The following is a 24,261-nucleotide window of genomic DNA, read 5'->3' on the forward strand; positions in this document are numbered from 1 at the left end:
GGCAGAGGAGCAGCAAATGCAAAGTCCCTGAAATAGAAACAAGTTTGGCTTGTTCAAGGAACAGTGTGGCGGGAGTTGAGTGTGCAAGTGGTGGGTGAAAAGGTGGTATAGGGATTTGGTAGGAGATGAATTGGAAGAAATAGAAGGGCCAGATCAAAGAAGGCCTAGTTGACCTGGTAAAGAACCTAAATTTACTTTAAGTGTGATGTGAAGCCAGTAATGTGATCTGATTTATACTTTTAAAAGGTCTCTGGTTGCTGTGTAGGGAATAAACTATAATGGGTCTAGAAGTTAGGAATTGTATTTACTGTAAATAGTAGAGACCCGAAAATAATGACCAAACAAATGAGGAGTTTTCTTTTTCTCTAGTAACCGAAACCAGATGTATGCAGCCTAGGGCTGATATAGCAGCTATGTGACATCAGGAAGTCAGGTTCCTTTTGTCTTTCTGTTTAGACATCTTCAAGTGTGCTTGTCTCCTTGTAGTGTGAGATGGCTGATCCTTCTCTAGAATCACATGTAGACAGAAGTCAGAGGCAGAAAGGCACATATCAGCTGATTTTTTTTTTTTAAGGGTTTTCTCCAAAGCTCATTCAGTGACTTCACTTGTGCTTTATGGTCCAGTGTCATAGACTCTCTCTAGCTGTCAGGGAGGCTAGGAAGTACAGTGGTTTAGCTGGGTGCATTAACCTCCCAAGTAAAATATGGGTTCTCTTGGTAAGGAAGGAAAGAATGGATATTGGATAGGTAGCTAGCAGTCTGTGACTTATGGGACAAGAATGAAAATAAGACCAATTAAGGCACTTTTGGGTTTAAGCAGCCTTGGGGTTTTGCGGGAAGTATGACAGAAGGCGAGATGCAATGAATTGTCAAGTGTATACAAGGAAGTTGTTACAGTTTTGGACCATGGTTTTTGAAGTTATTTAAAGGAGGGAATTGAGAAGGTGACGGACATTATGGACAGTGAAAGAATGGTAGGGTCAGTGGGCTAGAAGTTTTGATGGTGGTAGAGACTGTAAAAGTAGGGTCACTAGCAAGTGACTGCAAGTCATGTTAGAAAGCTAGGAAGTGTTGGTCTAAATGTGAGAAGCTTGAAAGTGAGACTGGGAGGTGGGTTAGTTATTGGACAGGATGAGATTTAGAATATGATCAGGGAGTAGATAACTGAAGTAGGATGGAAAAAAAAAAAGACTTATTTAGGAGGAGGTACAGGAACTGAGAGAGTATACTGATGTTGAAATCTTCAGGAATCATCATTGAAGTAGTTGGAGAGAAACGTAGGTGCTGAGTTTTTCTGTGAATAAGGGGAATTGCCAGAGAGATAGGTAGATGACTACCACAAAGAGGGGTTATAGTAAACACTTCAAAGAAGCTAGGATTTTTGAGGAATAATTGATCTATTCTGTAACTTCCTCTTTCTTTCACTAAATATGTGTTTTTTGTTTTTTGTTTTTTTTGTGGGAGGTAAGGCTTTCATATAGATACTTTTTCATCCTGAAAGATATTTCATAGATATGGATGAGGCATAATTCACTTAACTATTCCATTATCATTAGTCATTTAAATTCTTCCCAATTTCTCCCAGTTTTGAAGAGATGCTGCACTGAATACACATGAACATGTGCAAGCAAACACTTCCTTTAGGTTAGATTCCTGGAAATGAAAGTTCAGGGTCAAATGGTATGAACACTTTGTATTTTGGTGGATATTAGCAAATTGCCTTTTAGAAAGACTTTTTCAACTTACTCTTTCACCAACAGTAAAAGGGAGGCCCCTTTTCTTTAAATCCCTGCCAAGTTTTTATTACTTTTAATACTTTGCTAATCTGTTAGATAAAAATATCTCATTGTTTTACTTTGCGTTTACCTGATAACTAGCTAGAAAAAATGTACAGAAAACATATAAATGACCAGTGAGCCTAAGATGCTTCCTCTAGCTAGTAATTTATATGTTTTCTGTACATTGTTTGTTCACAACCTTTGAATGTGAAAACCAGTTCCATCTTTTAGCATTTGTAAACTTGACTGCTAAAGGATGCTTTTTTTCCCCCTGTGCCTTTGTAGATGTATTCTATTGAAAAAGTTTCTGACTTCTTTTTCTCCCTGACATTTTATGGGGTTTTTAACTGGAAGGAGAAAATTAGCATGTGCTCAGCCTCCTATCTTGTTACATTGCCCGAGGAAATAATTTTGTTGTATTCGTTCTAGAATATATATACATATATATATATATATATATATATATATATATGTATATATATGTATATATATATGTATATATATGTATATATATGTATATATTATTTTTTTATTTCCCACAGACATTTACTGTAGACAAGACTATAACAATATTATGTAAGATAAGAATATTGTTATAGTCTTGTCTGCAGTAAATGTCTGTTGAAATAAAATAATTTTAGCAAGAAATTATTTCAATATGGATATCTTTTTATGTTTATATGCTATATGAGACTATTAGTCATTTTTGTCTTTTAAAATAATTGATTCATCTCTGTAAGTTCTATTTATCGGTTGGATTAAGCTTTTTATTTACACCATTATTTCTTCTGCTTACAGTTTGTTTGATGCTTCATTTTGACCACCAGGTTAAATAGTTGCTTTATGTTAGAGTTAAGAAACACAATCCACATACTCTTGTTTGACTTCTTTCAATCAGTTGGACTCTGAAAGGTTGTAAGTAGGAGAAAAAACAGTCTCTGCTTCTAGACTGCTTATCTCCCTGGTTTCTGGAGTGGGAAAGATGAACTGCTTTTGGTAATTCTGTGGATCACATGAGTGGTATAGGCTTTCTCTGAATTGGTTTACTGACCTATCCATTTTCTTTTTTCTCTCTCCCTACTGGCTCATTTTTGAGGAGTATTTTCTCCCCATTGCTGGCTGAATTATTCAAGTAGTAAGCATGCAGTTCTTAGTCCTTAGCCAGAGCACAGTGTAATCAGATATGGTCAATGGGTTACTGAAGTGAATAATGTCTCTATGAGGCAGACACTAACTTTTGTGAAGGAATGTTTTGAAGGTAAGTAAACTTTTAGGACCTCATTGTTTTTAAAATTATAAATCTTTAAAGTCTCTTTTATTATCTTTATGCCATGAACTTAAAATACAATGCACTTTATTTAAACTTGAACATTTCACTTAAATCTATTTGGCTATGCAATGCATCATGAACCAAATGTTGAGCTGGCCTTACCCACTCCTCCCTTTAAAAAAATTTACTTATTTTAAAAGGAGCTTATTTACCTAGAAAGTTTAAAATATGTTCTGTCACAGAAGCAGCAGACTACTTGTTTAAATTTTTTTTTCCTATTAGATTGTAAAATCTTTCCAGATGGATCTGTTCATTTAGTCTCCTCAACTCTCCACTGCATGTAAGATACAGTCATCCCTACTTATCCATGGGTGTATGTTCTATGACCGCCCCCCCCCCCCCCCCCCGCAGTAGATGCCTGAAACTGTGGAGAGTTCCAAATGCTGTATATACTATGGTTTTTCCTGCACATACATACCTATGATAAAGTTTAATTTCTAAATTAGGTACAGTAAGAGAGTAACAACGCTAACTAATAATAAGATAGAGTAATTATAACAATATACTCTAATAAAAGTTATGTGAATGTGGTCTCTTAAAATACCTCATTGTACCGTACTCGCTCTTCTTATGATAATGTGAGATGGTAAAATACCTATGTGATGAGATGAGGTGAGGCGAGTGATGTAGACATTGTGATGTAGTGCTAGGCTACTGTTGACCTGATGATGTGTCTAGAGGAGGATCATTTGCTTCCAGACTGTAGTTGAGTGACACTGCAGAAAGTGAAATCATGGATGGGAAGGGAGTGGAGACTGTTTAGTGTAGTATCTTGCATATAGGTATTCACTGAATGCTGATTGAATGGTTGATCGTCTAGTTTCAAAGTTCCTCCTTTTAAAATAAATGACTGGTGTAAGGATGTATAGCTGGCTCACAATAAAGCTAGATATATTTTAAGATTTCTAAAGTTCTTTTTGCTACAATGTTTGTTATTTTTGTTTCTTATTCCTCTGTAATGTTATCATGTAATCTTTGAGGAAATGCCTGCTTTTGGCAGGTGCTGATGTGCCTGTTTCTAGAACCAGAAAATAGACACAGAATCTCATAGTACATTTTTAAGAGAAAGTAAGCTATATGGTAGGTTATAATTTTGACTGCCTGAGGGAAAAACAGCTGTTGCTGAAAATCTAAAAATATTAAACATGGTTGTTTTCTTCTTTTGCTATTTACAACTATTCAGACAAGGGGGAACAGCTTTATCAAGTATATAGTGGCTTTTCAAAGAAAATAACATTTGGGGTGGAGTGCCTGGGTGGCTCAGTCAGTTAAGTGTTGGACTTTAGCTCAGGTCATGATCTCACGGTTTGTGGATTTGAGCCCGGATTCGAGCCCCACGTCAGGCTCTGCACTGACAACTCAGAGCCTGGAGCTTGCTTCGGATTCTGTGTCTCCCTCTCTCTCTGCCCCTCCTCTGCTCACTCTCTGTCTCTCTCTCTCTCTCTCAAAAGTAAATAAACATTAAAACAATTAAAAAAAAATCACATTTGGGAAATTCAAAGGCTGATCAAATGTAATTAAACAAAGTTATTTCTGCATTGTGTTATCTTTCCTTGTCTCTTTGATTTATGAGAGGAGAGGATCAGTAGTTATAAGATTATTGTATTAATATAGTACTTTTTATGGTTTAGAGAACAGTTTAAATAAGATCATTTCAATGCTACTATGAAAGCCAAGCTAGAGAATTTTTTTAGAGCAGTTGCAACTCTTTTTACAAAACGATTTTATTTTGTAGAAATATGTGATTAGTGAAGGTTTTAAAAAATTAAATATTTTTCCTGCTTATAAAAGTAAGCAGAATTGTAAAAATGAAAAAAAAAGTCCAGATAATGAAAAGATTCAAAGAAGAAAGGAAAATTACCAGTAATCTTGTCATCTAATAGCCAAATTTAAATGTTTATCATAAATTTAAGCTTAAGATTTTTTACAGAATAAAGAATCACACTATACAAACCGTTTTTAATGATTTTTTAATTAAACATATGTGAAATTTCCATGTCAATAAATTTAGATCCATGCCAAAATTTATAATGATTATATAGAATAACAGAAAATATCATTGTAATATATCACATGTATGCCAATATTTTCCTTAAAAGCCAAAAACATTCAAGAATGAAAAATAACTTCTAAAAATATAATATTTCAAAAAGATTCCACAAGAAAATTTTTAAAATTTCTCCTCTCTAGCCAAATTTGTGTGAAAATTCACAAGTAATCTGCTTTCAGTGGAATTGCAAGGTTGGTTATATTTTTCCGGATTCAAATGAGAGTTAAAGTCTCATGCTTCTTACATCTGAGACTCAAGTTTTTTGTTTATTTATCTTAAACTTAAAAAAATGCAGGTGTTCTTCAAATCACAATACAGGTGTGATGTCGATATTTTACTCTATTATAATGAGAAAGAGCCACTGTCTGAGTTCAAATCCTGGCTCTGTAAAATAAACACCATAGCACCTGGCTTATAGAGGTATAAGATAACATAAATACAACCCTTAGCAGAGGGCCAGGCACTTTATAAATCAAACCTTCTCAAGGATGGTCTTCAGACCTACTCAGTAATTATTTATAAATTCCAGATACCATTTTTGTTTTCTTTCTAAGAGGAATGCAGTCATCTTCCTTCACTATTGTGAAATAGTGCCTGGCACATAGTAATCCATATATAAGAATTATTATTATTCTCTAAAATTTGGAATCCTGAAGAACCTAGCACAAAATAAATTCCTCCATTGCTGCCATTTGTTTGTTCATTTGAGTAAGAAATGGCTGACCTTCAAAAAGTCATAGTTGGAAGCTGGAAAGTTAGTGGTATGAACCAAATGATTCTCCATTTTCTTGAACTTTCAGCAGTGAAGAAGGTCTGTATTTGCCTTTTCATAATCAATGACTTAGAGATCTTTCTTTCTACTTCTGATATGTGAGTTCCCTCCTGTTCATTTAGCCTTTTATTTTATGTATTAAAAAAATTTTTTTTAATGTTTATTTATTTTTGAGAGAAAGAGACCCAGAATCCAAAGTAGGCTCCAGGCTCTGAGCTGTCAGCACAGAGCCCGACACGGGACTCAAATCCACAAGCCGTGAGATCATGACCCGAGCTGAAGTTGGATGCTCAACCAACTGAGCCACTCAGGCACCCCTCATTCAGCCTTTTAGCTTGGCAATTAAATGTAGGACTTCTATAGCATCTGCTGGTTCAATTTATGTGTAAACTTGAATCCCTGTGATTAATTTTATATGCATTTCTGCATAATGTGTGCAATTTAAAACCTGTATTAAAGTAATTTTAAATACCTTATTACGTAAAGGAGAAAATTTGTAAAATGTTATCTTGACATAAAAGTTTATATATGCTTAGCTCTAAATGTAACATTTAAATTGAAAGGTGTTTGAGAATTAAAATGAAGACAGCATAGTATCATAAATATGATATCCTTAAAATTAAATAAGAATCATAAGGGCAAGTCAATTGCTTTGGTGCTATTTATGTGATTGCTCAAGTAGAAATCATGGCTTTAACTTTGTATGCAAGAGATCATTTGCTATGATTCAGGATGCTATGAAATGGAAACTGCAAGCAGTCCTAGTTTACCCAAAACACTTTTTAAAAAATTTTATTTAAGGGGCACCTGGGTGGCTCAGTCGGTTAAGCGTCCGACTTCGGCTCAGGTCATGATCTCACGGTCTGTGGGTTCGAGCCCCGCGTCGGGCTCTGTGCTGATAGCTCAGAGCCTGGAGCCTGTTTCAGATTCTGTGTCTCCTTCTCTCTGTGACCCTCCCCCGTTCATGCTCTGTCTCTCTCTGTCTCAAAAATAAATAAACGTTAAAAAAAAAATTTTATTTAAATCCATCTTACTTGACATATAGTGTAATAATGGTTTCAGGAGTAGAATTTAGTGATTCATCACTTACATATAACACCCAGTGCTCATCCCAACAAGTGCCCTCCTTAATGCCCATCACCCATTTAGCCCATTCCCCAACCCAGCACCCTTCCAGCAATCCTCTGTATTTAAGAGTCTCTTTGGTTTGTCTCTGTTTTTATCTTATTTTTTCCTTCCCTTCCCCTATGTTCATCTGTTTTGTTTCTTAAATTCCACATGTAAGTGAAATCATATGATATTTGTCTTTCTCTGACTGACTTTTTCTTAGCATAGTATATTCTAGTTCCATCCACGTTATTGCAAATGGCAAGATTTCATTCATTTTGATTGCCAAGTAATATTCAATTGTATGTATATGCCACATCTTTTTTATCCATTCATCCATTGATGGACATTTGGGCTCTTCCCATAATTTGGCTATTGTGGTAGTGCTCCTATGAACACTGGGGTACGTGTGCCTGTTTGAATCAGCATTTTTGTATTCTTTGGATATATACCTAGTAGTGCAATTTCTGGGCCATAGGGTGATTTCTATTTTTAATTTTTTGAGGGACCTTCATACTGTTCTCCAGAGTGACTGCACCAGTTTGCATTCCCACTAAAAGTGCAAAAGTGTTCCCCTTTTTCTGTATCCTCGCCAACATCTTGTTTCCTGAGTTCATTTCAGCCATTCTGACAGGTGTGAGGTGGTATCTCATTGTGGTTTTCATTTGTATTTCCCTGATGCTGAGGGATGTTGAGCATTTTTTCATGGGTCTGTTAGCCATCTGGATGTCTTCTTTGGAAAAGTGTCTGTTCATGTCTTTTATTCATTTCTTCACTGTATTGTTTGTTTTTTGGGTGTTGAGTTTGATAAATTCTTTATGGATTTTGGATACTAACCCTTTATCTGATATGTCATTTGCAAATATCTTTTCCCATTCCATCAGTTGCCTTTTAGTTTTGTTGATTGTTTCCTTCTCTGTGCAGAAAATTTTTGTCTTGATGAGGTCCCGATAGTTCATTTTTGCTTTTGTTTCCCTTGCCTCTGGAGACATGTCTAGTAAGAAGTTGCTGCAGCCGAGGTCAAAAAGGTTGTTGCATGTTTTCTTCCCTAGAATTTTGATGGTTTCCTGTCTTATGTTTAGGCCGTTCATTTATTTTCAGTTTATTTTTGTGTATATTGTAAGAAAGCGGTTGAGGTTAATTCTTCTGCATGTCGTTGTCCAGTTTTCCTATCATCATTTGCTGAAGGACTGTCTTTTTTCCGTTGGATATTCTTTCCTGCTTTGTCAGAGATTAGTTGGCCATACATTTGTGAGTCCATTTCTGGGTTCTCTGTTCCACTGATCTGTGTGTCTCTTTTTGTGCCAGTACCATATTGTCTTGGTGATTACAGCTTTGTAATACAGCTTGAAATCTGGAATTGTGATGCCTCCAGCTTTGTTTTTCTTTTTCAACATGCCTTTGGCTATTCAGGGCCTTTTCTGGTTCCATACAAACTTTAGGATTGTTTGTTCTATCTCTGTGAAGAATGCTGGGGTTATTTTGATAGGGATTGCATTGAATATGTAGATTGCTTTGGGTAGTATTGACATTTTAACAGTATTTGTTCTTCCATTCCATGAGCATGGAATGTTTTCCTATTTCTTTGTGTCATCTTCAATTTCTTTCATAAGCCTTCTATAGTTTTCAGTGTACAGGTCTTTTTATCTCTTTGAGGTTAGGTTTCATTCCTAGGTATTTTATGTTTTTTGATGCAATTGTACATGGGATTGATTCCTTGATATCTCTTTCTGCTGCTTCACTATTAGTGTATAGAAATGCAACTGATTCCTGTACATTGATTTTATATCCTGAGACTTTGCTGAATTCGTGTATCAGTTTGAGCAGTTTTTTGGAGGAGTCTTTTGGATTTTCCATGTAGAGTATCATGTCATCTGCAAAGAATAAAAGTTTGACTTCTTCCTTGCTGATTTTGATGCCTTTTATTTCTTTTTGTTGTCTGATTGCTGAGGCTAGGACTTCTAGTACTATGTTGAACAACAGTGTGAGAATGGACATCTTGTTGTGTTCTTGACCTTAGGAGAAGACCTCTCAGTTTTTCCCCTTTGAGGATGGTATAAGCTGTGGGTCTTTCATATATGGCCTTTAGGATGTTGAGGTATGTTCCTTCTTTCCCAACTTTCTTGAGGGTTTTTTTTTTTTTTTTTTTTTAATCAAGAAAGGATGCTGTATTTTGTCAAATGCTTTTTCTGCATCTATGGAGAGAATCGTGTGTTTCTTATCTTCTATTAATATGACATACCACATTGACTGATTTGCGGATATTGAACCAGCCCTGCAGCCCAGGAGTAAATCCCACTTAATCGTGGTGAATAATTATTTTAATGTGTTGTTGGATTTGATTTGTTAGTATCTTGTTGAGAATTTTTGCATCCATGTTCATCAGGGAAGTTGGTCTGTAATTCTCCTTTTTAGGGGGGGTCTTTGGTTTTGGAATCAATGTAATGCTGGCTTCATAGACAGAGTTTGGAAGTTTTCCTTGCATTTCTATTTTTTGGAACAGCTTCAAGAGAATAGGTGTTAACTCTTCTTTAAATGTTTGGTAGAATCTCTGGAAATCCATCTGGCTCTGGACTCTTGTTTTTTAGGAGATTTTTGATTACTTTGTCATGTCATAGAATGGGTTTGGAAGTTTTTCTTCGATTTCTATTTTTCGAACAGCTTCGATAAAATAGGTATTAACTCTTCTTTAAATGTTTGGTAGAATTTCTCTGGGAAGACATCCAGCCCTGGACTCTTGTTGGGAGATTTCTGATTACTGATTCAATTCCTTTACTGGTTATGGGTCTGTTCAAATTTTCTATTTTTCCTGTTTCAGTTTTGGTAGTTATATGTTTCTAGGAATTTATTCATTTCTTCTAGATCACCCAATTTGTTGGCATGTAATTATTCATAATATTCTCTTATAATTGTTTGTATTTCTGCGGTGTTGGTTGTGATCTCTCTTTTTCATTCATGCTTTTATTTATTTGGGTCCTTTCCTTTTTCTTTTTGATCAATCTGGTGAGGGGTTTATCAATTTTGTTAATTCTTTCAAAGAACTAGCTCCTAGTTTTGTTGATCTGTTCTATTTTTCTGATTTCGGTATCATTGGTTTCTGCTGTATTTCCCTTCTGCTGCTGGTTTTGGGCTTTCTTTGCTGTTCTTTTTGTAGGTCCTTTAGGTGTAAGGTTAGGTTGTGTACTTGAGACATTTCTTCCCTCTTTAGGAAGGCCTGGATTGCCGTATACTTCTCTTTTATGTCCACCTTTGCTGTATCCCAAAGGTTTTGGACTGTCGTATTTTCATTTTCATTGGCTTCCATGTACTTTTCAATTTACTCTTTAATTTCTTGGTTAACCCATACATTCTTTAGTAGGATGTTCTTTAGTCTCCAAGCATTTGTGATCTTTCCAAATTTTTTCTTGTGGTTGATTTCAAGTTTCATAGCATTGTGGTCTGAAAATATGCATGGTATGATATCAATCTTTTTGTACTTGTTGAGGGCTGATTTGTGACCCAGTATGTGATCTGTTCTGGAGAATGTTCCATGTGCACTCAAGAAGAATGTGTATTCTGCTGCTTTAGGATGAAATGTTCTAAATATTTCTGTTAAGTCCATCCAGTCCAGTCAAAACACTTTCTTTTTATGGCAGCATCAGCAATAATCACCAATTAGACCAAAAGAGGTGGTAACTGTTAGTATCAAATGAGAGTCTAGGAACCAGATAGAAGATATAAAGCACTGACTGCTCTAGATACCAAAGTAAATTGAAATATTCTGACACTAATTTCATTAACAGGTTTATCATGTTTGAAGTAATGGTTCTGAAGCAGTGGTATTATATACTTTATCAGCCTGTACTATATTTCTTCCATAGCCTCTGTAAGAGTTTAAAATATTTTTAATGTCCTCTATTAAAGAATAAGCCCAGACATCAACAAAAATCTATTCAACGTATTTACTGAGATGGTGGTATTTAGTGGGTACAAACTACGGGCTATTAAGTGTATGATTTGTTAGATTGTTAAAAATATATTGAAAATTAACTTAAAGGTTCCCATTACCAGCTTTGTGGACATCTTAAGGGTCTAGGGTCCCAGTTTGAGACTTTTTGGTCCAGAGATAACTAGAAAATATAGAAAATGAGTTAAATGTGTATAATTCATAGAATTTATTTAATGTTTTCATATATCATCCTCTTATAGGAAAAATTTGTTATTACTTATTGGTGGAGGGGAGAGATTAATGAAACACCATAATGCTGTATGGTCCTACAGCTGTCACAAGCCATTTCTGTAGTCTATCATTGGGCAGTGGACCATTTTACCAACTCAGATAAGGAAATGGAAAAATTATAGATGAATGAGCTTCTTGTCTTTAAAGTGCCATGGGGCAGTACTCCTCCCACCAGCCCTGTGTAAATGGTACTATCAGGGTTGGTTACTTTTTACTGTGGAATTGAGAGAAGCTCCCTCAAAGCATGGGGATGGGTACGGTCACCAACAACAGTATGGTTTGTATCACAGGGAATATTTGTTGGAAGAACCTTTTAAAAATTGTTTAGCTCAACCTTATTACTCACTTCAACTGTGTTCTACTAGAAAGTAAGCTCCATGCACAACTTTGTCATCTTTGATCAGGGCTGTATATGCACAGCACCAAAAATATGCCTGACACATAGACTCTAGTGTTCTGTAGCTGTTGGTGGAACTAAACTTTCTGAACACAGATCCCAGTCTAGAATTCAAGCAGGAGAGGGGAAATCAAGGAGCAATGGGACACACACAGTTCCATGGTCCCCTTCAAAAGAAGCTCATAGTGTCTGGGGGCAGAGAGACTTGAAAACAAGGAATTGGACACAAGTAATCCATTTCATTTTCTTAGCGTTTTATTTACTTTTGAGAGAAAGAGAAAGAACAAATAGGGGAGGGGCAGAGAGAGAAGGGGACAGAGGACCCAAAGCGGGCTCCATGCTGACAGCAGCAAGCTGGGGCTCAAACGCATGAACTGTGAAGATCATGACCTGAGCCGAAGTCGGACGCTCAACCAACTGAGCCACCCAGGCGCCCCAGTAGTTTATTTCAGAAATCCATGGTAGAAGTGCTCTCTGGATGGTATGAAATATACTTTAAAATTCTTCATTTGGGGGGCATCTGGGTGGCTCAGTCGATTAAACATCCAACTTCAGCTGAGGTCTTGATCTCACAGTTGGTGGGTGCTGACAGCTCAGAACCTGGAGCATGCTTCAGATTCTCTGTCTCTCTCTGTGTCCCTCCTCTACCCAGGCTCTCTGTCTCTCTCAAAATAAATAAATAAACATTAAAAAAAAATACTTCATTTGAAATCGTGTTATATGTATATGTGTTTTTTATTTTAATCTCTAAGCATGGCTAGTTAACATTTGAAGTGTTATGTAGCACTTGAAAGACTATATTGTCAGAACCTTCACTGTATAGGCTCTGATAAGACCTTCAATTATTTCTATAATCATCCAGCACCTAAGGTTTGTTAGCTAGCATAACATATGTTAGAAATAATTTCTAAATTTTTAAATTTTGTAATATTCCAGCAAATATAAAAGTGGAGAGAACAATAAAATGAACCCCTGTATACTGATTACCCAGATTCTGCAATTTTGAAGATAAATAATTTTTCATGGTGAAATGAGTATTATTCAAGATGTGGCTTAGCTACAAATATTTTACAGGCATTTCTGCCCTTGCATGATAGGATTTAAGAATCTAGTGAGCTCTGTAGCCTGTTCCTTCTATGGAACATTGCCCTGTGGCTGGGAATTTTATTTGGCTGTGTTTAGCTGTTAGTGGAAAATTCACTTACCTGATTCTGACCAGAATCCTGCTACTTAAAATATTGCCTTGAGTGAACTGTCATGCAAGATATTTATTGTAATATCTAAAAGGATGGAAAGCTAGCTGGAACTTCATGATACTATATGACACAAAAATTTTTTAAGTGCTATAAAATATGTATAACAAAAATTTGCCTTTTTAACTATTTTTAAGTATACAGCTTAGTATCCTTAAGTACATTCACAGTTTTGTGCAACCATCACTGCTGTTTTTTTTGAAAAATTTTTCACTACTCCAAACAGAAACTCTGTACCCGTTAATCAATATCTTCCCGTTTCTCTATCCCCCCAGCCCCTGGTAACCTCTAACTAACTTCCTATTTTTACAAATTTGCCTATTCTAGATATATAAGTGGAATCATAACAGTATTTGTCCTTTTGGTCTGGCTTATTTCACATAGCATAATGTTTTCAAGGTTCGTCTACACTGTCACGTGTTTTAGTACTTCATTTCTTTTTATGACTGAATAGTATACCATTGCATGGACATACCACATTTTGTGTATCCATTCATCTCTTGACGAATACTTGGGTTGTTCCCACTTTTTGGCAATTGTGAATAATGCTGCAATAAACACTGGTGTACATGTATTTGTTTTGAGTTTTTGTTTTCAGTTTTTTTTTAAGTAGGAGTAGAATTACTGGGTCATACGGATAATTGTATGTTTAATTTTTTGAGAAATTGTCAAACTTTTTCACAGCAGCTGCACCATTTTATGTTCCTACCAGCAATGTCTGAGGGCTCCAATTTCTCCACATTCTGGTTAGCACTTGTTATTTTCCTTTCTCTTAAAAAAAATTATTATAGTCATTCTAGTGGGTATCTCACAATGATTTTGATTTGCATTTCCCTAGTGAATAATGATGTTGAGCACTGTGTCGTGTACTTATTGGCCATCTTGTGTCTCTTCTTTGGAGAAATATCTATTCAAGTCCTTTGCTTAATTTTGAATTGGGCTGTCTTTTTGTTGTTGAGTTCTAATAGCTCTTTATGTATGTATTCTGAATATTAAGTCCTTATATATGATTTGCACATATTTTCTCCTACTCTGTAGGTTGTCTTTATACTTTATTGATAAACATCCTTTGGACAGAGTTTTTAATTTGGACGAAGACCAATTTGTCTCTTTTTTCTTTTGTTGCTTCTGTTTGACTTTTTCATTAAGCACAATTATGTTAAGATTCATTCACTTTGTTGCACGTATCAATAATTTATTTTTTGATTGCTGAGTAGTATTTTCATTGTGACTGGATATGTCACAGTCTGTTTACCTGTATGCCTTTTAATAGACATTTGGGTTGTTTCCAGTTCTTGGCCATTACAAATCAGCTATGAACATTCATGTATGTCTTTGTATAGACATATATTTCTTTTCCTCTTAGGTAAATGTTTAGATGTGAAATGGCTAGATCATAGGGTAGGTGTGTGTTTCATTTTTTAAGAAATTGCCAAACTTTTCCAAAGTAGTTTTACTATTTTAATTCCTACCAACTGTGTGAAAGTTCGGGTTTTTCTTGATCTTCACCAACATTTGGTATGATTAGTCTTTTTAATTTTAGCAATTCTAATTGGTGCGTAGGGGTATCTATCTCATTGTGGTTTAAAAATTTTCATTTCCCTAATGACTAATGATGTTGAGCATCTTTTCATGTGTTTATTTGCCTTCTATATATTTTCTTTGGTTTAATGTCTGTTCAAATATTTTGCCTTTTTAAATTGGGTGATGTATTTTCTTATTGTTCAATTTTGAGTGATCTTTGTGTATTCTGGATACAAATCTTTGATCAGGCATATGCTTTGCAAATATTTTTCTCCCAGTCTGTGTCCATGTTTTCATTCTCTTAGAGTCTTCTGAAGAGCAAGATATTTTTTGTTTTGAGTTTTTGTTTTCAGGTTTTGTTTTTTTTTTTTTTTTTTTTTTTTGGCTAGGAGTAGAATTACTGGATATCTTTCAAGAAAAATAGTTTATAAACTTTTTTCTTTGTAGATTGTGCTTTTGGTATTATATCTAAGAATTCTTTGCCCAGCCCAAGTTCACAGAGATTTTCTCCTCTGTTTTCTTCTGGAAGTTTTATAGTTTTAGGCCTTACATTTAGGTCTGTGATCCATTTCAAGTTAATTTTTATATGTGGTGTGAGTATAGATCCAAGTTCCTTTTCGTGCATATGAGTGTTAAGTTGTTCGAGTATTGTCTGTTGAAAAGACTATCCTTTTTCCATTGGATTGCCTTTGCAACTTTGTCAAAAATCAGTTATCCATATATTTCTGGGTTTATTTCTAAACTCTATATTCTATCTGTACCACTGATCTATTTGTTTATTTTTATACCAATGCCATGTTGTTTTGGTTATTGTAGCTTTATAACAACTCTTGAAATCTGGTAGTGTTATTCCTCAAATTGTTCTTTTTCAAAGTTATTTTAGCCGTTCTTGCTTCTCAGTATACACATCTGAATTTTAGTATCAGCTTGCCATTTCCTACAAAAAAAGCCTTCTGGGATTTTCATTGGGATTGCATTGAATCTATAGATCAATTTGAGGAGAATTGGCATCTCAGTAATGTTGAGTCTTCAGACCCATCAACATGGTATATATTAGTTTTTTAAGATCTTTTAAAATTTCTGTCAATAATATTTGTGGTTTTAAGTTTCCACATCTTTTGTCAGATATAAAGTATTTCACATTTTTTGATGTTATAGTAAATGGTATTTTAAAGTTTCAATTTCTGATTGTTCATGCAAGTATATAGAAATACAATTTATTTTTATATTTTTATATTTTGATATTCTGTTGCTAAAACTCATTTAGTAATTCTAGTAGTTTTTTTTGTAGATTCTAGTGGATGTTCTACATGGAGGATTATGTTGTCTGTGAATAATGTTATTTCTGGGAGACTTTACTACTAGATTTCAAGAATTGATATAATGCTAGTCATCAAGGCAACATGGTATTGGCATAAGGAAAAGACATAGATCAATGGAGTAGAATATAGACCTGGAATAGACCCACTCATATATCGTCAACTGATGTTCATAAAGGCACAAAAGTAATTCAGTGGCAACAGTATAGTCTTTTGAACAGTGGTGCTAGAACAAACTGAATATCCTATGAATATCTAAAAGTGAATCTTGACGTCTGTACAATATACAAAATTAATTCAAAATGGATCATAGACTAAACTTACAAGCTAAAACTATGCAGAAGAAAACATTTTTGACCTTGGGGTAGGCAAAGATTTCCTAGACAGGAACACAAAAAATCCTAATCACAGAAGAAAAAATTGATATATGGGTATCAAAATTAAAAAATTTCACATATTAGGGAAATAAAAAGGCAAAACAAATAGTGGGAGAAAATATTCTCAAAATGTGTATCTAACAATGGACTTGTATCCAGAATTTGTAAAGAATTCTTGGACTTAGCAAGCAATAAGTTAAAAAAAAAGAAAAATGTGAGAGTGAAAGGTTTGACCAGACACTTCACAAAAGAAGATATGCTACTAAACACATGAAAAGATGCTCAACATAAATAGCCAGCAGGGAAATAGTTATTAAAGCCACAATGAGATATCCCTTATATCTTTTAGAATGGCTCAAATTAAAAAGGCTAACAATTCCAAGAATGAGAATGAATAGGAGAATGTGAATCATCAGATACTCTCATGCAAGGCTAGTAGGAATATAAAATGGTATGACCATGATGGGAAACATTTTGACAATTGCTTTATAAATTTAAACATATACTTACTGTGTAACCCAGCAAACCTGCTTGTAGCCACTTAGCCAGGCAAAATAAAACATCTGTCCACAAAAAGACATGAATGTTCTTAGCAGCTTTATTCATAATAGCCCCAAACTAAATAAAACGCAAATATCCAACATATGAATAAACACATTTTGGTGTATTCAGACAACTGAATGAATGTAACTCACCCATAAAAGGAATGTCTTAATAATAAACTTATTAACATGGACAAATCTCAAAAATATGCTCAGTGAATGAAGCCTGACACAAAGGAATATATGCTGTATGATTTTATAATAGACAAAACTCATCTGTAGTCACAGTTATCAGATTTAGGGGTTGCTTAGGACTGAGTAGGGAGGGGGATTGCTTGCTAGTGGGCTTGAAGGGACTTTCTTCAGAGGTAAAAATGTTCTATATCTTGATCAGGGTGATGATTACATGGACATATACATTTGTCAAAACTCATTGAGCTAAACATTCTGTAAGTGTTCATTTTATTAGATGTAGATATGCCTTACCATAGTTCACTTAAAAAAAATCAGTTCTAAGTGGGTTGTAGATCTAAATGTGAAAGGTCATACTGGCACAAAAACAGACACTCAGGTCAATGGAACAGAATAGAGAACCCAGAAATGGACACACAAATGTATGGCCAACTAATCTTTGACAAAGCAGGAAAGAATATCCAATGGAATAAAGATAGTCTTCAGGAAGTGGTGCTGGGAAAACTGGACAGCAACATGCAGAAGAATGAACCTGGACCACTTTCTTACACCATTCATAAAAATAAACTCAAAACTCAAAATGAAAGTTCTAAATGTAAGACATGAAGCCATCAAAATCCTAGATGAGAAAGCAGGCAAAAACTTCTCTAACCTTGGCCGCAGCAACTTCTTACTCAACACGTCTCCGAAGGCAAGGGAAATAAAAGCAAAAATGAACTATTGCGACCTCATCAAAATAAAAAGCTTCTGTACAGCGAAGGAAACAATCAGCAAAACTAACGGGCAACTGATGGAATAGGAGAAGATATTCGCAAATGACATATCAGATAAAGGGTTACTATCCAAAATCCATAAGGAACTTATCAAACTCAATGCCCAAAAAACAAATAATCCCGTGAAGAAATGGGCAAAAGACATAAATAGACAGTTCTCCAAAGAAGATATCCAGATGGCCAACCGACACATGAAAAAATTCTCAACCATCAGGGAAATACAAATCAAAACCACAGTGAGATACCACCTCACACCTGTCAGAGTGGCTAACATTAACAACTCAGGCAACAACAGATGTTGGTGAGGATGCAGAGAAAGAGCATCTCTTTTGCACTGCTGGTGGGAATGCAAGCTGGTGCAGCCACTCTGGAAAACAGTATGGAGGTTCCTCAAAAAATTAAAAATAGAATTACCCTACGACCTAGCAATTGCACTACTAGGCATTTATCCAAGGGATACAGGTATGCTGTTTCGAAGGGGCACATGCACCCCAATGGTTATAGCAGTGTTATTGATAATAGGCAAAGTGTGGAAAGAGCCCAAATGTCCATCGATGGATGAATGGATAAAGAAGATGTGGTATACATATACAATGGAGTATTACTCGACAATCAAAATGAATGAAATCTTGCCATTTGCAGCTACATGGATGGAACTAGAGGGTATTATGCTAAGTGAAGTTAGTCAGTAGAAAAAGACAAATATCATATGACTTCACTCATATGAGGAATTTAAGATACAAAACAGAGGAACATATGGGAAGGGAAGCAAAACTAGTATAAAAACAGGGAGGGGGACATAACATAAGAGACTCTTAAATATGGAGAACAAACAAAGGGTTACTCGAGGGGTTGTGGGAGGGGAGATGGGCTAAATGGGTAAGGGGTATTAAGGAATCTATTCCTGAAATCATTATTGCACTATATGCTAACTAACTTAAATGTAAATTAAAAAAATAAATAAAATAAGTATGAAAGGTCAAATAACAATCTCCTTAAAGATAACACGGGAGGTGAGGCACCTGGCTGGCTCAATTGGAGCCAGCTCAAATTGGCTGGAGCATGTGAATCTTGATCTTGGAGTCATGAGTTCAAGCCCCATGTTGGGCATACAGCTTACTTTTAAAAAGTTTTTTTTCTTAACGGTAACATGGGAGAATTTCTTGAACAGGATACACAAAGAGTTGGTTAAGTGTTCAACTTTTGTTTTCAGCTCAGGTCATGATCTCACAGTTCATGAGATCAAGCCCCATGCCAGGGCTCTGCGCTGACAGTGCGGAACCTGCTTGGGATTCTCTCTCCTCTCTCTCTGACTCTCCCTTGCTCACATGCTCTTTCTCTCAAAGTAAATAAGCTTCAAAAAAAAAAAAAAAAAACCCACTGAAGTTAAACTACCTTAAAACCTGAAACTTTTGTCTGAAAGTTTCTGATTTTCATATACATGAAAATGTATATGTATACACATATATATGTCCTATGTATATTTTTCTTGAAAATTGCTTCATATCCAAAAAGTATAAATAACTCCTACACATTACTAGGGAAAAAAAACCCCAAATATCTAAATGAAAAAAGGACAATAATGTGAATAAGCAGCTCATAAAAGAAGATTTCCTAATAGTCCATAAACATATGAAAAGCTGCTCTATATCTTTAGTCACCAGAGAAACGCATATCTAGTCATAATGCAGTCCCAGTATATACTCACTGGAATGACTGAAATAGACAAATGGTACTGAGTGTTAAGGCTGAGAGCAACTGTCATTCTGCCTCTTTGGGGGGTGGAAGTGTTCTCTGTACAACCAATTTGGGAAGGTATGGCAGTGCACCCATGTCTTATGACTAAACAGTTTCTCTTCTACAATATACACCACAGAACAGTATGTGTATCAGGATACATCTTCAAAAATGTTCATAGCAGTTTATTTGTGAATAGCCACAAATTAGTAACTCCCCAAATATCCATTAATGGTAGAATGGTTAAATTGTTTTATAGTCAAACAGTGGAATAGTATAAAACAATGAGAAGGTACAACCTACTCTATGCACGTACATGGATGAATCTCACAAATAGAATGTTGACTGAAGGAAGACTGATAAAATACCCATGAAAGATTCCACTTACATAAAATTCACATAGGTAAAAATGAGTTTTTGGTGTTGGAAGCTGGAATTGTGGTTACTTTTGGGTAAAAAGAGGCACAGGGAGTACTGGTTTCTTGATCTGAGTGGTGGTTACCTGGATATGCCTATTTTGTATAATTGATCATACTTTGCATTCATGATTTGTACACTTCTCTGTTTATAATCCTTGATTTTAAAGAGTTTATTTTTATTTATTTAAAAAATTTTTTGAGAGAGAGAGAGGGTGGAAATGAGTGAGGAGCAGAGAGAGAGAGAGAGAGAGACAGAGAGAGACAGAGAGAGAGACAGAAGCAGGGCTCACCTGAAGCGGACTCATGCTCACCCGATGTGGGGCTTATGTTCACCCTTAGTGAGGCTGATGCTCACCTGAAGCGGGGCTTGAGCTCACCTGACGTGGGACTCAAACTCACAAACCCTAAGATCATGACCTGAGCCAAAGTCAGATGCTTAACAACTGAGCCACCTGGGTACCCAAAGACTTTATTTTAAAAAACTAGTGAAGGCAAAGTAAAGATATTTTCAGGAAAAGATTACATGGTGTTTTTTTGGTAGTGTGACTGGGTATGAGATTAATGTACAGAAGTCAATAGTTTTTCTTTAATAATTAGCATCCAGAAATGGAACTGGTAAAAACCATTCCACTTACAGTAGTGGGCAGCTTCACTTTGGTACAGCCTGAGATCTTGTTTAGGCTCCTAGTGCTTGCCTCTTGCTTTTAGCACTAGGGCTTCTCTGTAATCGCTCTCCAGTGCCTACCATGGGAACTTCCTTAGGTTGTACAAACCAGTGTGAGGGGTATTTCATGCCTCGTGAAGCAAACTTTGGTCGGTGGGAGGTAGGAATCAATAGATCCATGCTTCCCTTTTTCTCACTTCAGACCGACAGTCTTGACATGCATTTTATACAGTTTCTCATATTGGCCTTTGTAGCCAATTATTGGACCAAGCACCATACCACTTTCATTGGCTTTCTTTCCTTGGTAAGTTTACTCTGTATTCAACTCCTACTCCCAAAGTATTCATGCATGAGCCTTCTTCTCAGACTCTGTTCAGCTCCCCATAACAAAGAATTACATGGCCTAAAAGTGCTGAGGTTGAGAAATCCTGTTATCTGAAGCCAGCGGTCTGCTCTTCAGTATTCAGTCTCTGCGACTTTGGGAAATAACCACTGAGTGTTAATTTTTGTGTCTATAAAATGATAATAATAGAATCAAACAGAGTCCTTAATGTTTAAATGAGGTAAGCTCTCTAAATTTAATGCCTGGCACAAAGAACAGTTCAATAAAGAGCAGCTATTGATGTTTCTTTTTCAAGTTTATATGCTACTTTCCGACACTCCCGAAGTCATTTTCCCTGACTGTGAAAACTCTTTCCTAGACACCAAGTTCTCAAGTCCTTATAAAAAACTATTCAAGGGGCGCCTGGGTGGCTCAGTCAGTTGAGCCTCTGACTTCAGCTCAGGTCATGATCTCGCGGTCTGTGAGTTCGAGCCTTGCATCGGACTCTGTGCTGACAGCTCAGAGCCTGGAGCCTGCTTCGGATTCTGTGTCTCCCTCTCTCTGCCCCCTCCCTGCTCATACTCTGTCTCTCTCTCTCTCTCTCTCTGTCAAAAATAAATAAACATTTAAAAAAAAAACTGCTACAGAACCCAGTAGGGAGAAGACACAAATATCATTCATGTGAAGATTTAAATGCACATATAGGTTTTTCCATTTTGTAAGTTTTTAGCTGTGTTAAGATGACAGTGTGTTAGAGACTCAATATTGCAATAGAAAGGTTGTTTTGCCAGAAGCAGCCCATGTCAAAGTTCATTGTAAAATTTTGAGAGCAATAATAAACATTAGTAGGAGGCAGAAGGATGCATTTTAAAACACTAGAAGAGCCAGAGGACATAGTATATAAACACCATTAAGTAAACAAAATAACACTAAAATATATAAAATAGGAAATGTAACAGTTTTTTTTTTAATAGCAACATCTGTGGGGGGGGGCATTATTGGAGGCAATCTTGTGGATTTAGGATGTTTAGTAGCAATCCTTGGCCTTACCCACGTCTGCCTGTAGCACCTACACACCCCCATACCCTCAGTTGTGACAACTCAAAGTGTCTCCAGACATTGCTAGATGTACCCTGGGATGTAAAATCATCTTTGCTTGAGAACAACTGAGATAAGCCTAGATTGGAATTCTAGCTCCTGGACTATTGCACTGGGAATTTGAACACATTACCTAACTCCTAAAACTTAGTTTTCTTATATGAGATGATGTATGTACAGTGCTTAGCCTAGCACCTGACACACAAGAGTTCAATAAATGATAGCAATTACTTTGATGCTAAAGCTTGTTCTCTTTTTTGCCACTCTGCCTCTTTATCCTCTAAAAATGAATTGCCCCTTTATGTAGCCTGTGGTTAATCTGTTGAACAAGAATTTTTCATCTGATATCATCAAAAGACATTGAGCTTTCATGTAGGCAATTAATATAGGCTTTAGGTTTACTTTCTTCCTGGCCATGGTTTGCTTTTCATCCTTTTGTTTTTTTGTTTGACTTGGGCAGAGTTAGGAGTACGTTATTTCATTTGAGACTCTTCCTGACATAACATTGTGTATGGTGTTCATTGAATATTTGTAACCTCTTGAATTAGACTCAGCATATTAAAGACTAGTTCAAGCCTGTAGCAATCAGACGTATAGAAATTGGAAAGATAAAACTAAGTCTTTTTTTTTCTTGGTACTTTGAAAAAAATTATTAAAAGTTTTTAAAAATTATTTTTTAATTTACAAGCAAGTTAGTTAGCATATAGTGCAACAATGATTTCAGGAGATTTCTTAATGCCTCTTACCCATTTAGCCCATCCCACCTCCCACAACCCCTCCAGTAACCCTTTGTTTGTTCTCTGTATTTAAGAGTCTCTTATATTTTGTCCCCCTCCCTGTTTTTATACTAGTTTTGCTTCCCTTCCCATATGTTCCTCTGTTTTGTATCTTAAATTCCTCATATGAGTGAAGTCATATGATATTTGTCTTTCTGATTGACTAATTTCACTTAGCATAATACCCTCTAGTTACATCGACGTAGTTGCAAATGGCAAGATTTCATTCTTTTCGATTTTCGAGTAATACTCCATTGTATATGTATACCACATCTTCTTTATCCATTCATCCATCGATGGACATTTGGGCTCTTTCCATACTTTGACTATTGTTGATAGCGCTGCTGTAAACATTGGGGTGCATGTGCCGCTTCGAAATGGCACACCTGTATCCCTTGGATAAATGCCTAGTGCAATTGCTGGGTCGTAGGGTAGTTCTATTTTTAATTTTTTGAGGAACCTCCATACTGTTTTCCAGAGTGACTGCACCAGCTTGCATTCCCACCAGCAGTGCAAAAGAGATGCTCTTTCTCTGCATCCTCACCAACATCTGTTGTTGCCTGAGTTGTTAATGTTAGCCATTCTGACAGGTGTTGAGGTGGTATCTCATTGTGGTTTTGATTTGTATTTCCCTGATGATGAGTGACGTTGAGCATTTTTTCATTGTCGGTTGGCCATCTGGATGTCTTCCTTGGAGAAATGTCTATTCATGTCTTTTACCTGTTTCTTCACGGGATTATTTGTTTTTTGGGCATTGAGTTTGATAAGTTCCTTATGGATTTTGGATAGTAACCCTTTATCTGATATGTCATTTGCGAATATCTTCTCCTATTCCATCAGTTGCCTTTTAGTTTTGCTGATTGTTTCCTTCGCTGTACAGAAGCTTTTTATTTTGATGAGGTCGCAATAGTTCATTTTTGCTTTTATTTCCCTTGCCTTCGGAGACGTGTTGAGTAAGAAGTTGCTGCGGCCAAGGTTAGAGAAGTTTTTGCCTGCTTTCTCATCTAGGATTTTGATGGCTTCATGTCTTACATTTAGAACTTTCATTTTGAGTTTTGAGTTTATTTTTATGAATGGTGTAAGAAAGTGGTCCAGGTTCATTCTTCTACATGTCGCTGTTCAGTTTTCGCGGCACCACTTGCTGAAGAGACTGTCTTATTCCATTGGATATTCTTTCCTGCTTTGTCAAAGATTAGTGGGCCATGTGTTTGTGCGTCCATTCCTGGGTTCTTTATTCCATTCCAATGATCTGAGTGTCTGTTTTTGTGCCAGTACTATACTGTCTTGCTGATTATAGCTTTGTAGTACAGCTTGAAGTCTGGGATTGTGATGCCTCCAGCTTTGGTTTTCTTTTTCAAGATTGCTTTGGCTATTCGGGGTCTTTTGTGGTTCCATACAAAATTAGGATTGTTCTAGCTCTATGAAGAATGCTGATGTTATTTTGATAGGGATTGCACTGAATATGTAGACTGCCTGGGTAGTGTTGACATTTTAAACAGTATTTGTTCTTCCTATTCAGGAGCATGGAATATTTTTCCATTTTTTTGTGTGTTATCTTCAATTTCTTTCATAAGCTTTCTATAGTTTTCAGTGTATAGATTTTTCACCTCTT

At 35.9% G+C, this 24,261-nt stretch overlaps 1 protein-coding gene and 1 long non-coding RNA gene across 5 annotated transcripts in view; one reads left to right on the forward strand and one right to left on the reverse strand.

Moving 5' to 3' along the window:
• Nucleotides 1–3,686, reverse strand: part of LOC109267200 (uncharacterized) — a 40,640-nt gene extending 36,954 nt beyond the window's left edge. The window contains exon 1 of the long non-coding RNA XR_002079975.2: nt 3,653–3,686. This is a non-coding gene — a long non-coding RNA (uncharacterized LOC109267200). The remainder of the gene's footprint in view (nt 1–3,652) is intronic.
• Nucleotides 1–24,261, forward strand: part of RNF169 (ring finger protein 169) — a 106,385-nt gene that overhangs the window by 38,167 nt on the left and 43,957 nt on the right. The window lies entirely within an intron of this gene.

The sequence above is a fragment of the Panthera pardus genome, unplaced genomic scaffold (genome assembly GCF_024362965.1).
Source record: "Panthera pardus isolate Hobbes unplaced genomic scaffold, ASM2436296v1 HiC_scaffold_12, whole genome shotgun sequence".
Taxonomy (NCBI): domain Eukaryota; kingdom Metazoa; phylum Chordata; class Mammalia; order Carnivora; family Felidae; genus Panthera; species Panthera pardus.